This window comes from Pteronotus mesoamericanus, unplaced genomic scaffold (assembly GCF_021234165.1).
Source record: "Pteronotus mesoamericanus isolate MK-2021 breed Mesoamerican mustached bat unplaced genomic scaffold, CSHL_Meso_final contig_82, whole genome shotgun sequence".
Lineage (NCBI taxonomy): Eukaryota > Metazoa > Chordata > Mammalia > Chiroptera > Mormoopidae > Pteronotus > Pteronotus mesoamericanus.
In genome coordinates this window covers 26602446-26615213 of record NW_026555265.1, presented here as the reverse complement: position 1 = coordinate 26615213, position 12768 = coordinate 26602446, and the positions used below count along the sequence as shown (strand labels likewise).

Sequence of the window (12768 nt, the reverse complement as noted above, 5' to 3'; positions counted from 1 at the left end):
TGTGTGCCTACCACACATGTCTAATTTTCTTCTGTCCCTATATATTTGATGCACTTTACTCTTTTCTAGCCTCCATTCCCTTTCTTATTGTCTTATAGAAGATTTAATTAATTTGATTCCAAAGACCAGGAAAGTAAGGCAAAAATAATTGAGTGGCACTATATCTAACTAAAAAGATTCTGTACAGCAAAAGAGACTTCAAACAAAACTAAAAGGCAATCAACCAAATAGAAGATATTGGCAAAAAACTACTCCAACAAGGGGTTAATAGCCAAAATATATAGATAACTCATACAACTCAACACCAAACAAACAATCCAATTAAAAAATGTGCAGAGGTCTTGCTTGTGTCTTAAGAAACTCTCCTAGCACACGCATTACTCTGATTCATTGTGTCTAGTATGTATCTTAAAGAATTAGAGAATCTTCAAGTTACTTACTTTTTAACTCTTGCATGCAGAATATTTTTAAAAATATTTACTTACTTATTTTTAGAGAGAAGGGAAGGGAGGGAAAAAGTGAGAGAAACATCAATGTATGATTGCCTCTCATGGACCTGGCCCACAACCCAGGCATGTGCCCTGACTGGGAATTGAACAGGCGACCCTTTGGTTCACAGGCCAGCACTCAATCCCCTGAGCTACACCAGCCAAGGCAACATGTAGAATATTTTATTTTAATAGACTTATTATTATTATACTTCTAAATGACATATCTAGAGGTTTTATGTTTAACTATTTATATAGTTCAGGTGTCACTTTTGGTTGTTAATTTCATGTGTCAACTTGATTGTATCACAGGTACGCAGACATTTGGTAAACGTTTCTGGGTGAGTCTATGATGATATTTCTGGGTGACATTAGCATTTGAATTGGTTGTCTTGGTAAAGCAGTAAGCCCCGCCCCACCTACATGGGTGGGCCCCATTCCATCTATTAAAGGCTAAATACAATTTTTTAAAAAAAAAAGGTAACTGAAAGAAGTTGCTTCTTTCGCATGATTGGTAGAACTGGGACATTAATCTTTTCCTGCAATCAGTGTTCCTGGCTCTCAGGTCTTCAGACCCAGAATGGACTTGTATTATCAGTTTTCTCCTGGTCTCAAGCCTTCTGATTTAGAATAAATTAGAGTATTGGTTTTGGGGCCAAGTACTTTATTCAAAATTAGACTTCACTCAATTCGAAGGCCAATAGAGCTTCTTGGTCTTCAAAGTGAGTGAGTCAACTCCTTATATATCTTCATTATATATTGGTCTGTTTCTCTAGAGAATCCTGACTTGTACCCCACATTGTGGATTTTTTGGTTAAGAAGAATATGTTACACATTAGGTAAATTTAAACTTGCCTTTGAATGGCTTAAATCAACCAAAATATTTTAATATTAGTGATCTGATTTTGAGTTTCCAGAACATAAAACCAGAGTAAAGAATTGGTTGTAAGCAGGTTGTTTGGAGGATGATGCCAGAAAGCACTTTGAGGGACAGAAGGAATAAAAAGAGAAAAGCCAAGGAACTGTACGTATGAATAAGATGCTGGTGTAGCCAGCTGGTGTTCAGTCTTGCTGGGAATCTTTTGGAGAAGCTTGTGAATATGTCTCAGGATCATACTGAAATGTAAAAAAACTGGAGTGTTTATCCACCAAAACCTCATCATTCACTTTTTAGGATTGTTCCTAGTGCATTAATTTCCTGGGATTTCTGAGCTGTTAGATATTGAAGCAGAGAATAGTTTGAAGACCCAATTTTTGATAGATTCTCAGAGAGACTCACTGGAATTTGTCAGCCTGTAAGGGAATAAACAGCCTGTTGTTAGTAACTTTTGCGAGTGAACAAAGGACAGTGGATGGAGCTAATGATATTTTTAAAGGTTTGATAATATAATAATAGAAATAATCAATATTACAAATAAGATATTATACAAAATAACTTTCCATTTGAGCAATTTTCACTTAGTTGTATCTAAATAGTTATCTACAAATTTGATGTATCAAGGAAATTAAAATTATAAGAGACTTTAATAATATAATTAAAGTTAATTTGATCCTTCTTATAAAGCTCATTCAGGAGATTTCTGCTAGATAGTTAATGCCAAAGTTCACCTTGTGGGAAGAATGAATACAATTAAAATATTATTGACACTTAATTTTAATTATATAACACAAATGCCTCCATCAGATAACACAAAGCTTTCTAGTAATGTACAAATACTTCTAATATTTCAAATTGTCTTACCAATGTAAAGTTGAAGAGATCTTTAATTGAAAAATTTTAAGAGATAATATTTTCTTTTATTGTTAATGCAAAAAGATTATTTTGACAAATAGATTATAATCACCCTAATATGAACATTTTCAAGACAAGTAAATCATACATCTTTTAATAAAAATATTTTATATAAATTTGATGCCAAATAATCTTCAATAGATAATTTATCTCACAAAGATTTATATCCTACTTCTAAAAGTGAATGTATTAAATCCCTTTTATCCCTCTGTATGCTTGATTCTAATAAGAGTGTTTTTAAGACCTTAATATTTTAGTAGAAGAAAATGACTTTAAATCATACTCTCTTCTTATGGACATCACCTTGATATGTCAAACACAACTAGAGATTGCACAAAAATGTCAGGAGCAAAAAAAAGATAAAACAAAACATACACACACACAAAACCTTTATGTTCTTCCATTACTTTTTTGATATCTTTTTGCTTTTGTCCAGATTTTCTGCTATGCCTCAGACTGGAGATTTCAGGCCAGAACACCATAGCACTACACTCTACAGTCCCTTCTGACTATTACCTTCTATGAAAATTTAGCCATTCCAATATTATCATGAATATGGCACTTATTATCTGTTGCAAATAATCTGTATCTACATAAATATGTGGTTTTGAGGATGGACACTAAGCTTGTTCAAAGATATCAGAAAATCTCTAAGTGAAATAAACTCCAGGTTTATAATTAATCTATACCATTAATTCAATGCAATGCCAAAAAATATACCTCTAATTAATTTTTTATTCCACTTTATCCCTTCCTTTCACCCTAACTATCCTCTAAACTTTGCATCCATATTGGAAGTACTACTTTATAACATCTGCTTACATGTATACCATATAGGTTTAGATAGAGAAAGTACTTGGATATTTTTTATTCCAGTTCACTAGAATTATTAATTGATAATGGCATATTGAATGGAAACATTTGTATTTAAGATTCATAGTGTCTTATGTTCAATTCAAAGCCTTTGGATTTTTTGTATTCTAGACCTAGAACAAAACAAAGTTGGTAATAATCACATAATCTATTTAAATCGGGAACACATCTTATTAAATGTAATACATTTATTTATTTATTTATTTTTACTAAACTGTAATTTATTGAAGTAAAATTTATGACCTTCTTTACCACCATATTTTCTTTTTTCTTTTTTTAATTTATTTACTTTTTAAATACATTTATCTCTGCCTCCCCCCCACCACTTTCCCTTGCCCCCTCCTACCTTCCCTCCCTCAGCTCTTCCCCTTTGGTTTTGTCCATGAGTCCTTGCTATATGTTCCTTGACTTTCCCCTTCCCTTCCCTTTCCCTGCCCCTCCCTTCCCTCTTGTCTCTGTTGATTTCTTTTCCTTTCAGTGTTGCTGGTCATATTAAAGTTTTGATTATATATTGTGCTTGTGAATCCAAAGGTTGTGGCTGGGTTGAACACACCCTCTGGTTTCCTTGGGACAGTTCCTGATAACACTAGTTGTGATAAAATGATTTATAGTGCCTTTGTTTTACTCTCAAATGTATCACTGTTCAAATGATAAGTTATATGGCTATGATAATTTGGGGAGATTGCAATGAGTTAAGAAAAAGTTCGTATTTCTTGATCTGACTCCTTAGAACAACCAGTTAAAATATAAACCTTGAGTTATAACTAGAAAAACAATAGATATGAAGAAATGAAATGTTAAAATACAGAGAAAAAGAAAAATAAGAAAAGTAAAATAGAAAATAAATACAAATTATTTAATTAGACTTAAACCTAACAAGGTATTAATTATATTACATGCAAACTATTTAAATACAAAAACAGATACATAAAGTGGTATAAAATGCAAGATCCAACTGTATGTTATTTATAAGACACATTTTAAGTATATAAATGTTAAGTATTTAAAAGTAAAATGACCAAAAAATGCTTTACCATGCTAATATAAATTTAACAAAAAGATAGAATAGCTATATTAATATCAGAAAAAACAAACTTCTAAGTAAGTTGTAAATTTCTTATTAACCAAAGATTTTTTCAAGAAGACAAATTAATTAAAAGTCCTAAAGATACATGCACTAGAGTTTCAACATACATGAAGCAAACACTTACTAAATTAAAAGGAGAAATAGATTTAAATATTTTGTGGAAATTTAAACACTCCAACCTCCGTAATTGATAGAACAAATATAATTAAAAATATTAATAATCAAATGTTTCAGAAACGCTATCTAAAAAACTTGACCTAATTGTCATTTTATAGAACACTGAATCTCAAACCAGCAGAATTCATACTTTTTCCAAGGCCCTATTGAACATTTATCAAGTAGGACATGTTTTTCCATAAAATGTGCCTCAGTAAAATCTCATAAGCCTGATATTACACTATTTGACTAATAGAATTAAATTAGAAATCAAAAATAATTATCAGTAATAGGTAAAGGATGTCAAGAAAATTTCCAAATTATTTTAAAATTGCAGCATGCTTCTATGTATCTAAAAAAAATTCAAAGGATATTAGTACAAATTTTACATGAATTAAAATAATAACATAAAACATTAAACTTTCTGAAGTGCCACACACTGCTCAGAAAATAACTCATACTTTTAAATTCACATGTTAGAAGAAACAAAAAGCTTATGAGTAAGCTAAGCTTCCTTCTTAAGAAGGTAAAAGAAAGGACACATTTTAAATCTAAGTAAGTAGAAGGAACTGATATAAAAAAGATACAAGAAATAACAACAGAAACAACAGATAAATCACAAGAAACCCAGTGAAATAAAGCATAATTCATGAAAATATATGTTTAAAAAAACCCTTCACTGATCAAGAAAAAAAGGAAATAAAACACAATCAATATCAGTAATGGGAAAAAAAGGATAAGAAACTATTATGAATAACAATATGTCAATGAATTTGAGAATTGACATGAATTTGCCAAATTATTTTAAAATTACAAGTCATAGAAACTGATGAAAGAAGAAATAGAAAATATGAATAGCCTTCTATCTGCATTTTTTAAATGAATTCTTAATTAAAAACCTTCCCCAAACACAAGGACTACCAAGACTTACCAGTGTTTTTTACAAATACTCAAACAACAAATATCATCTTACTGAAACTCTTTCAGAAAATACTGGAATAAAAACAAGTCCCTACTTATTTTATGAGCCATGATAACCCTGGTACCAAAATCAGATGAATACATTAGAAGAACAGAAATTATATATTCATATTGTCCATATTCATTGAATTAAAAATTCTAACAAAATACAAATCATCAATTACAAAACCACAAATCAAATATGATAAGACAATATGTCATGAAAAACTGGAATTTATTTCAAAATGTAAGTTGGTTAAATATCTTAAAAATTCATTATCCAACGGGGTGGCGATAGACTGGGGCTTGGGCAGGACAAGGGATAAAAATGGGAAAAAATATGGGACAACTGTTAATTGAACAGCAATAAATAATTAATTTAACCAACTATAGGATAAAAATCATATGATCATCAGTCAATATAGAAAGTGTTTGGCAAAGTTTGATACTAAATTATGTAAAAATTCTCATCAGACTAAGCACAGAGGGAACTCCGCATGTTCTGGTACTATAAAACTTACTTTACTATTACATTTTAAAGTGAAGAATGAACAGTTTCACTTGTCTGTGAAACAGTATGAATATACTCCCTGACCACTGTTATTCAGCATATATAAGATCTAACTAATGCAATAAAATATAAAAGGCATATGCATTGGAAATGAAAAAAAAATTAAATGTATTTTTTTGCAAACTTTCCCATTGTGTTTATATAATTTCCAAGGAATTTACCAAAAAAATAAAATATTTTACTAATTAAATTTGACAATGGGACTGATGTCAGGATATATGACATCAATATGTAAAAGCAAATTGATTTTTATACACTAGAGGTAAAAATTAAAAAACAGCCATTAAAAATAATGTATGTTGTACTAGCAACAAAAATACTTTTGAAATGATACAATCAACAAAAGATTCATTATCCAACGGGGTGGCGATAGACTGGGGCCTATCACTAATAAAAACAAAACAAAACAGTGTTTTGAGAAATTTATACAAATGATCTAAATAGTCAAAGATTGAACTTGATAGGAAAGCAATTATTGTTAAAAGGATAATTCTCCTGTTATTGATATTTAGATATAATATAATCTTAATCAAATTCCCATGCATTTTGTATATAGTATCAATCATATTCTCAATTTTATTTGTAAATACAAAAAATCTAGCATAGTTAAAACTATGTCAAAAAAGAATGAATTTTGTGACTTACATTACCTGATGTTAAGAATTACTGTTAGCCTACAGTAATTAAGACAACGTGTTATTGACATAAAAGGAAAAAAAATGGTGGAACATAACACAGAGCACAGAGCTAAGCTCATATACTAACAATTAACTTTCAATGAGATCTAAAAGCAGTCCAGTGGGTCAAAGAAAAAATCTTTTCAATGAATGGAGCTGAAACCACTGGATAAGAAAAAGAAATATATATATATTAAAAAATACACATATATGTGTATATATACACATATACACATATAGGTATACATATATAAAATACACATATATGTATATATACATATATGTATATACGTATACATATATAATATATACGTAAAACCTCAACCACCATCTTACATCAAACACAAAAATTAACTGGAAATGGCTTAAGCCATAGCAATAGAAGTTAAACTCCAGAATTCCTATAAGAAATCTAATGAAAATACCTTGATCTTTATTTGGTGGCAACTTTTTCTTGGACTGAAACAGAAAGCACCATCCTTAAAAGTGTATACAATGAATTTCATAATAATTTAAAACTTTGTTTCTTAAGAGAGACTGTTAGCAAAGTGTTTAATAAAACAACACTTAGAAAACTATTCATGCCCTGGCTGGTGAGGCTCAGTGGATTGGGTGCTGGCCTGTGAACCAAAGGTTTGCTGGTTCAATTCCCAGTCAGGGCACTTGCCTGCATTGTAGACCAAGTCCCTAACAGGGGGCATTTGACAGGGCAACCACACATTGATATTTCTCTCCTTCTCTTTATCCCTCCCTTCCCCTCTCTAAAAATAAATAAATACAATCTTTAAAAAAATGCTATACATAAATAGAGAGGGTAGAGAGGGGATAAATGGTGATAGAAGGAGACTTGACTTGGGGTGGTGAACACATATTATGATACACAGATAATGTGTTACAGAATCGTACACCTAAAACTTACATAATTTCATTAACCAATGTTCCTTAATACATTCAATAAACTCAATAAAAAACAAATTATTTTTATCCAGAATATATAAGGAAGTCCTATAACTTAATAACAAAATATGAAAATAAGCAGAATATGGATAAGTGATCTGAACATACACTTTACAAATGAAAGGCCGATAAGCACATGAAAACATTTTCAACATTATAGTCATCAGAGATATTAAAAGAACAAAGAGATACAATAATGTACACTCTTTGCAACGGCTAATATTTTCAAAGGCTGACAACACAAAATGTTGGTGAAAATGGAAAGCAATGAAACTCTAATACATTGCTATTAGGAATAATTAATGGTTAAATGGCACTGGGACATTATAATGTAGTACCTTCTCTATGGAAAAAGAAAATTCCAATCCTAGGTATTGATCCAATAGAAATAAAAACATTAAACAAAAAATGATATGTGCATGAATGTATATAACAGCTACATCATAATAACATCAAATTGGAAAAAGCCAAATGTCCATTATCAAAATGGACAAGGTATAGTTTATTCATTCAATAGGATATGTCTATTAATAAAGTGAACAAATTACTAGTATGTGACACAAAAAGAATAAATTGTTAAAATACTACTATGAGTAAAAGTCAGAGACAAAATAGTAAATATTGTAGTATTCCATTAATTTATAGTTTTAGAACAGGCAGAGATGAAGTGTGGTGATAGAAATCAGAACTATAGTCCTCAAAGAGACAGAAATTAATTGGCAAGGGACTAGGAAAAAGTTTGGGCTGATTGAAACATTCACCACCTCAAGTCATGTGTGGATTACCCCATTTGTCAAAAGTTATCAGGCAGTCCAGTTTAAAATACAGTTGGCATTACTTTAACTAAAATTCCATTATATCATAATTGAAATGTTATGTTAAAAAAATCTTTGAGAAGGCGGGTATGAAACATTCTAGTGTTACAGAATTTACTAAAACTTCTAAATAGAGAACATAAAATATCATTGATATACAATAATATTAATTCTTATTGACATTTTAAGGATCTAAACCAAATTAATTGTACTGAAAGTTAGTTTACTAGAGAAACATATCTTTCTAAATTGGTACAACATATTTTAGGAATAACATAACTCATTAGCTTTAAGGTTTTTCTGTAAATACATATAATACACACATGCTGTTATATAGATTGTAATGGTATAAAAATATAAGTTTTGATAAATTTTACCCTATTAAAATAGAAAATAATAGAAGTAAAACAGAGACATGAACATTCATCAATGATATACTATCACAAATTTCTGAGCATATAGTCACTATTCAAATGGTATAAGATATTTTATTGGGATCCAGTGTTACCAATTTTCAACAGTTTTCTACTATGAGTTATTTTGTAATTACTCTAAGCTACAATCACCCCCATTCAATCAGGTCAAACAGTATTTGGTGGCAAATATCCATCCAGCTCTGCTAGCTTAAAGTTGTTACCTATATTTTGTGAAGCTACACTTTATAATGCTTACATTTATTAATAAATTCAAGTCCTTCACTTAATCATATTTATCCATAATATTTATTTGCACCAAAGAAACATTAATGTCATTAAACTGCACTTATTTGTATATTAATTGATTATATTTTTGACATTTGTATTTGTGTCCCAGAGACATTAAAACAGGCTCCATTAAAATCATTTATAGTCTCTTTGCAAAGCTTGAAGAAATTTCTAAAAGTAAGTTATCCTTAATGTTTAAGTTATATAGTTTCAGTGCTCCTACCAGAAAGTAAAATAGACCATATAAAACCAAATAGATTAAAACACTAACTATAATAATTATCAATATGGAATATTAAAAGTGCACTACAATCAACCCAGCTTTGTCAGATGAAATTTTTCTCTTCATTTAGGATATTTCAAAACAAATCCAATTTAAGGTGCTTTCTTTAGTATTGGCAAGTAGAGGCATTTTTGCTCAACACAAAACAGGATGAATGATATTTTAGTCCAAGTATGTTTCAAATATTACAAAGGAAATACATATACTAAAATATTACTTTTCTAAAGTATAAATTTCACTGGGTATCTTAAATTTTTTTCTGGCAACCCTATTGATTGAGGAGGTGAATAAGCAGTTGAGTTTTGAAGAAATAAATTAAATGAAAGGAAATATAGGTCCAAAGAATTAGGCTACACATTTCTTAAAACTAAAACATAAAATTTTTACAAAGCACTTGTTCAAAATAGTCAGAAAAACATAGAGTTGGCAGTAACAAATGATGGTAGAGATCAAATCAGATATAGACTCTGTATGCCATGGAAAGAAGTCTGATTTGCTGAAGTTATGTGGTTAAGATATCCAAGGAGAGACATCCTACCTAGCATTTAAATCATTCCAGCCACAATGAAATCAAAGGAATTTAGAGGGGATAGTAGGACTAAATGTGGTCATTTCTGAACCTGGAACAAAGAAAAAAAACATTCATGTGCAATATGAGAAATGTTTTTTAAAAGCGATAGGAAGAAGAGAACAGAGTTTTCTTTATTACAGCCATATCAATTAGCTGGCTTCATTTGCCATCTGGATGTACAGCAGTAAAGGTGAGGGGAAAATGAAAAATCTCTTCCACGCTTCTGTTTTGGGAAACACAGGAAGTAATGATGCTGTTTACTTAGTGGTGGAATTCAGGATAAGGGTAGAGTTGAGAAGGAGATTGTGTGTTTAACTTTGCACATGTTGAATTTGAGGAGCCTGTACAATATCCAGAAGAATTTCAAGGGGTGAGGTTGGATACATGGCCTTGGGATTTGCTGAAGATGAAAATTTTGGAGCTATTGACACAGAAATAGTAGCTGAATTTATGGGAGAAGTTGTAATGATTCAGCAAGTATGTCTATCATGAAAATATTTCATCAAATCTATAAGAACATTATTTTACAAACTTCATTTACCTCATTTACTAGTTTAAAAAATAAAGAATAAAGGCATTGTGTGTTTAAATAAATCATTTCAAGAAAAGAATCTTAATATTCTTTTAAACAATGCTTCAAGGTAGATGTTATCATCCCCATTTTCCAGATGAAGAAATTCAACTTAATTGAGGATAAGCAATTTGATCAAGGTTATACAGCTAGTAAGAAAGTAGAGGGGCAGCTATATTAACTCTAGTCAATATGATTCCAAAGCTTATAGTGCTTTGATTACATAATTTAAGGCCTTAACCTCTATATAGTCAGCACTATTACTAACAATGTGTTATTTGGAAAAACAATGAATAAACTAAGATAATTTTTAGCTAATGTTTGAGTCTAAATATTAAATATAATACCTAATTAAAATTTTGAAGACAATGGTTTATATGGTTATAAATGCAAAAGTGAACAATAAAATATGCCTATGTTTAGTTAAATGAATAAAGCACTAAGGGCTCAAATTTTTCAACTTGCCAAATTATGGATGAATAGAATATATCATGCCATATAAAATAACATTAATAAATAAAAATTTTACTAAAAAGAAACACATATGAAGAAATTTGTTGAGTTCCCTAGCTAAAATGAAAACAATAGAGGAATGTCAAATATGTCAAGATTATTTTAATCATGCCCACCAATGAATTCAGATGGTAAGAAATGATTAAGGTGTTTGTGGGTTTTAATTTGTGTGGAGACCCCTTCAGTTATTTCCATTTTTCTAATGTGTTTATTAATAACATACCCTTTTTTCCAAAATATTCCATATGAAATGATACATTTTATTGTTTCCTCACCTATGAGACATCCCAAAAATATGCCAGAGTTAAGGTGGGGAGACATAATTAGATATTGTCACACAGAAATGAGTTGAATTCTCCTTAATATCTCTATCTATTTTGGTACTTCTCTATTTATTTTTATTTTGTGTCATTTCTTCTATAGCTTAAGATTCCAGTATTATTAGTGACATGTTTCTCACAACCTATGCTAATTCGTAGCTTTTCTACACATTTTTTCTTTAAATTGTCTCAGCAGCCGTGGACTTGATAGTATTTTTAATTAAAACAATCAGACAATATCATTCAGAATAGCTTAACCTTTAATGATTATAAAGATCCTAAGCATAAAAAAATATGGGTTTTAACCTTGATCTCCAGTCTATAGGGCAGCACCCATACCATGACAAGTAACTCAAGCAATTTGTTTGCCTTTATCTCCTATCTAATGAGATAAAATCAGAGAAGTTAAAGTTTTTGTAAACTCCTTACCAAGAAAAAAATGTAGTCAGAATTAATATAACCAGCTCTTTAAGAGAGAAATATGATATAGAAACTTGGGTGAAATTTCATATGTATACACCAAAAATAGAATAAATGCTTAGTAATTCCTCCAGGCCCTCTAGAGCTGAATGGACATCCTGAACTGGGGAGTATGCACCCGTGGAGGCAGGAAGAGAGTAGAGGGACATTTTTGTTTATCTCAGTTATTAAGGGATACTGGTATTAATGGGTTGTCAAGGAATGCAATCTGGAACCATTCTACAGAAAGATAAACTATCCCTTGTTTTCTATGTGTTTGTAATGTCTTATCAAACATTCATAAAGGTGAAAAATATGTTTATAGTAAACTGAACTTGTTTACCTTTCTTTACATATAAACACATTTTTTTGTATTTTCAAGATATAATACATTTATTTTCAGGAAATTCAAATGCTAGTAGAGGGGAAAGAAAATTTAATTTGTTTTGTTTAAGAATTTAGAGTTATCCTTAATTTTGGATATCAGACCATCAATAGCAACTCAACTCATTCGATTTTCCAAGATAAGATATTTGTACAAAGCTGTGTCTGTGGCTGTGAAATTATAGAACATGTATCTCACTACTTCAACATGTCTTCTAATTTTGTTTTGCTTGAATATTTACATATTGAAATACATGTTACTTTATTATCAGTGAATTTTCTATTATTTCTCCTTATATTATAGCTATAGTTTTATTGATCTTTTGAAATTATATTTACAGATAGGCTGTATTACCTATGAATTTCATTTCAGGGTAATAAAAATGGCATTAAAATATTATTATTTTTTAATGAAAAAATGTGTTGGGCCTGTGAAAACTACTTTCTCAAAGGAATGGAGGAATGTTTCTAGGACATTAGAGAGTTCTGACTAGTAGACTATAAATTCTGATGAGTGTATACTGTAACCAAACTTAAAACAGAAATTTACTTGTCACGTCATAGTTCATTGATGGAGCGCGCTACTC

The 12768-nt window shown here is 30.1% G+C and overlaps 1 pseudogene; it reads left to right on the top strand.

Annotated features, from left to right (window-relative positions):
* The first annotated feature begins 10318 nt into the window (after nt 1–10318).
* The window catches only part of LOC129079832 (tropomyosin alpha-4 chain-like), a 47393-nt pseudogene continuing 44943 nt past the window's right edge, over nt 10319–12768 (top strand).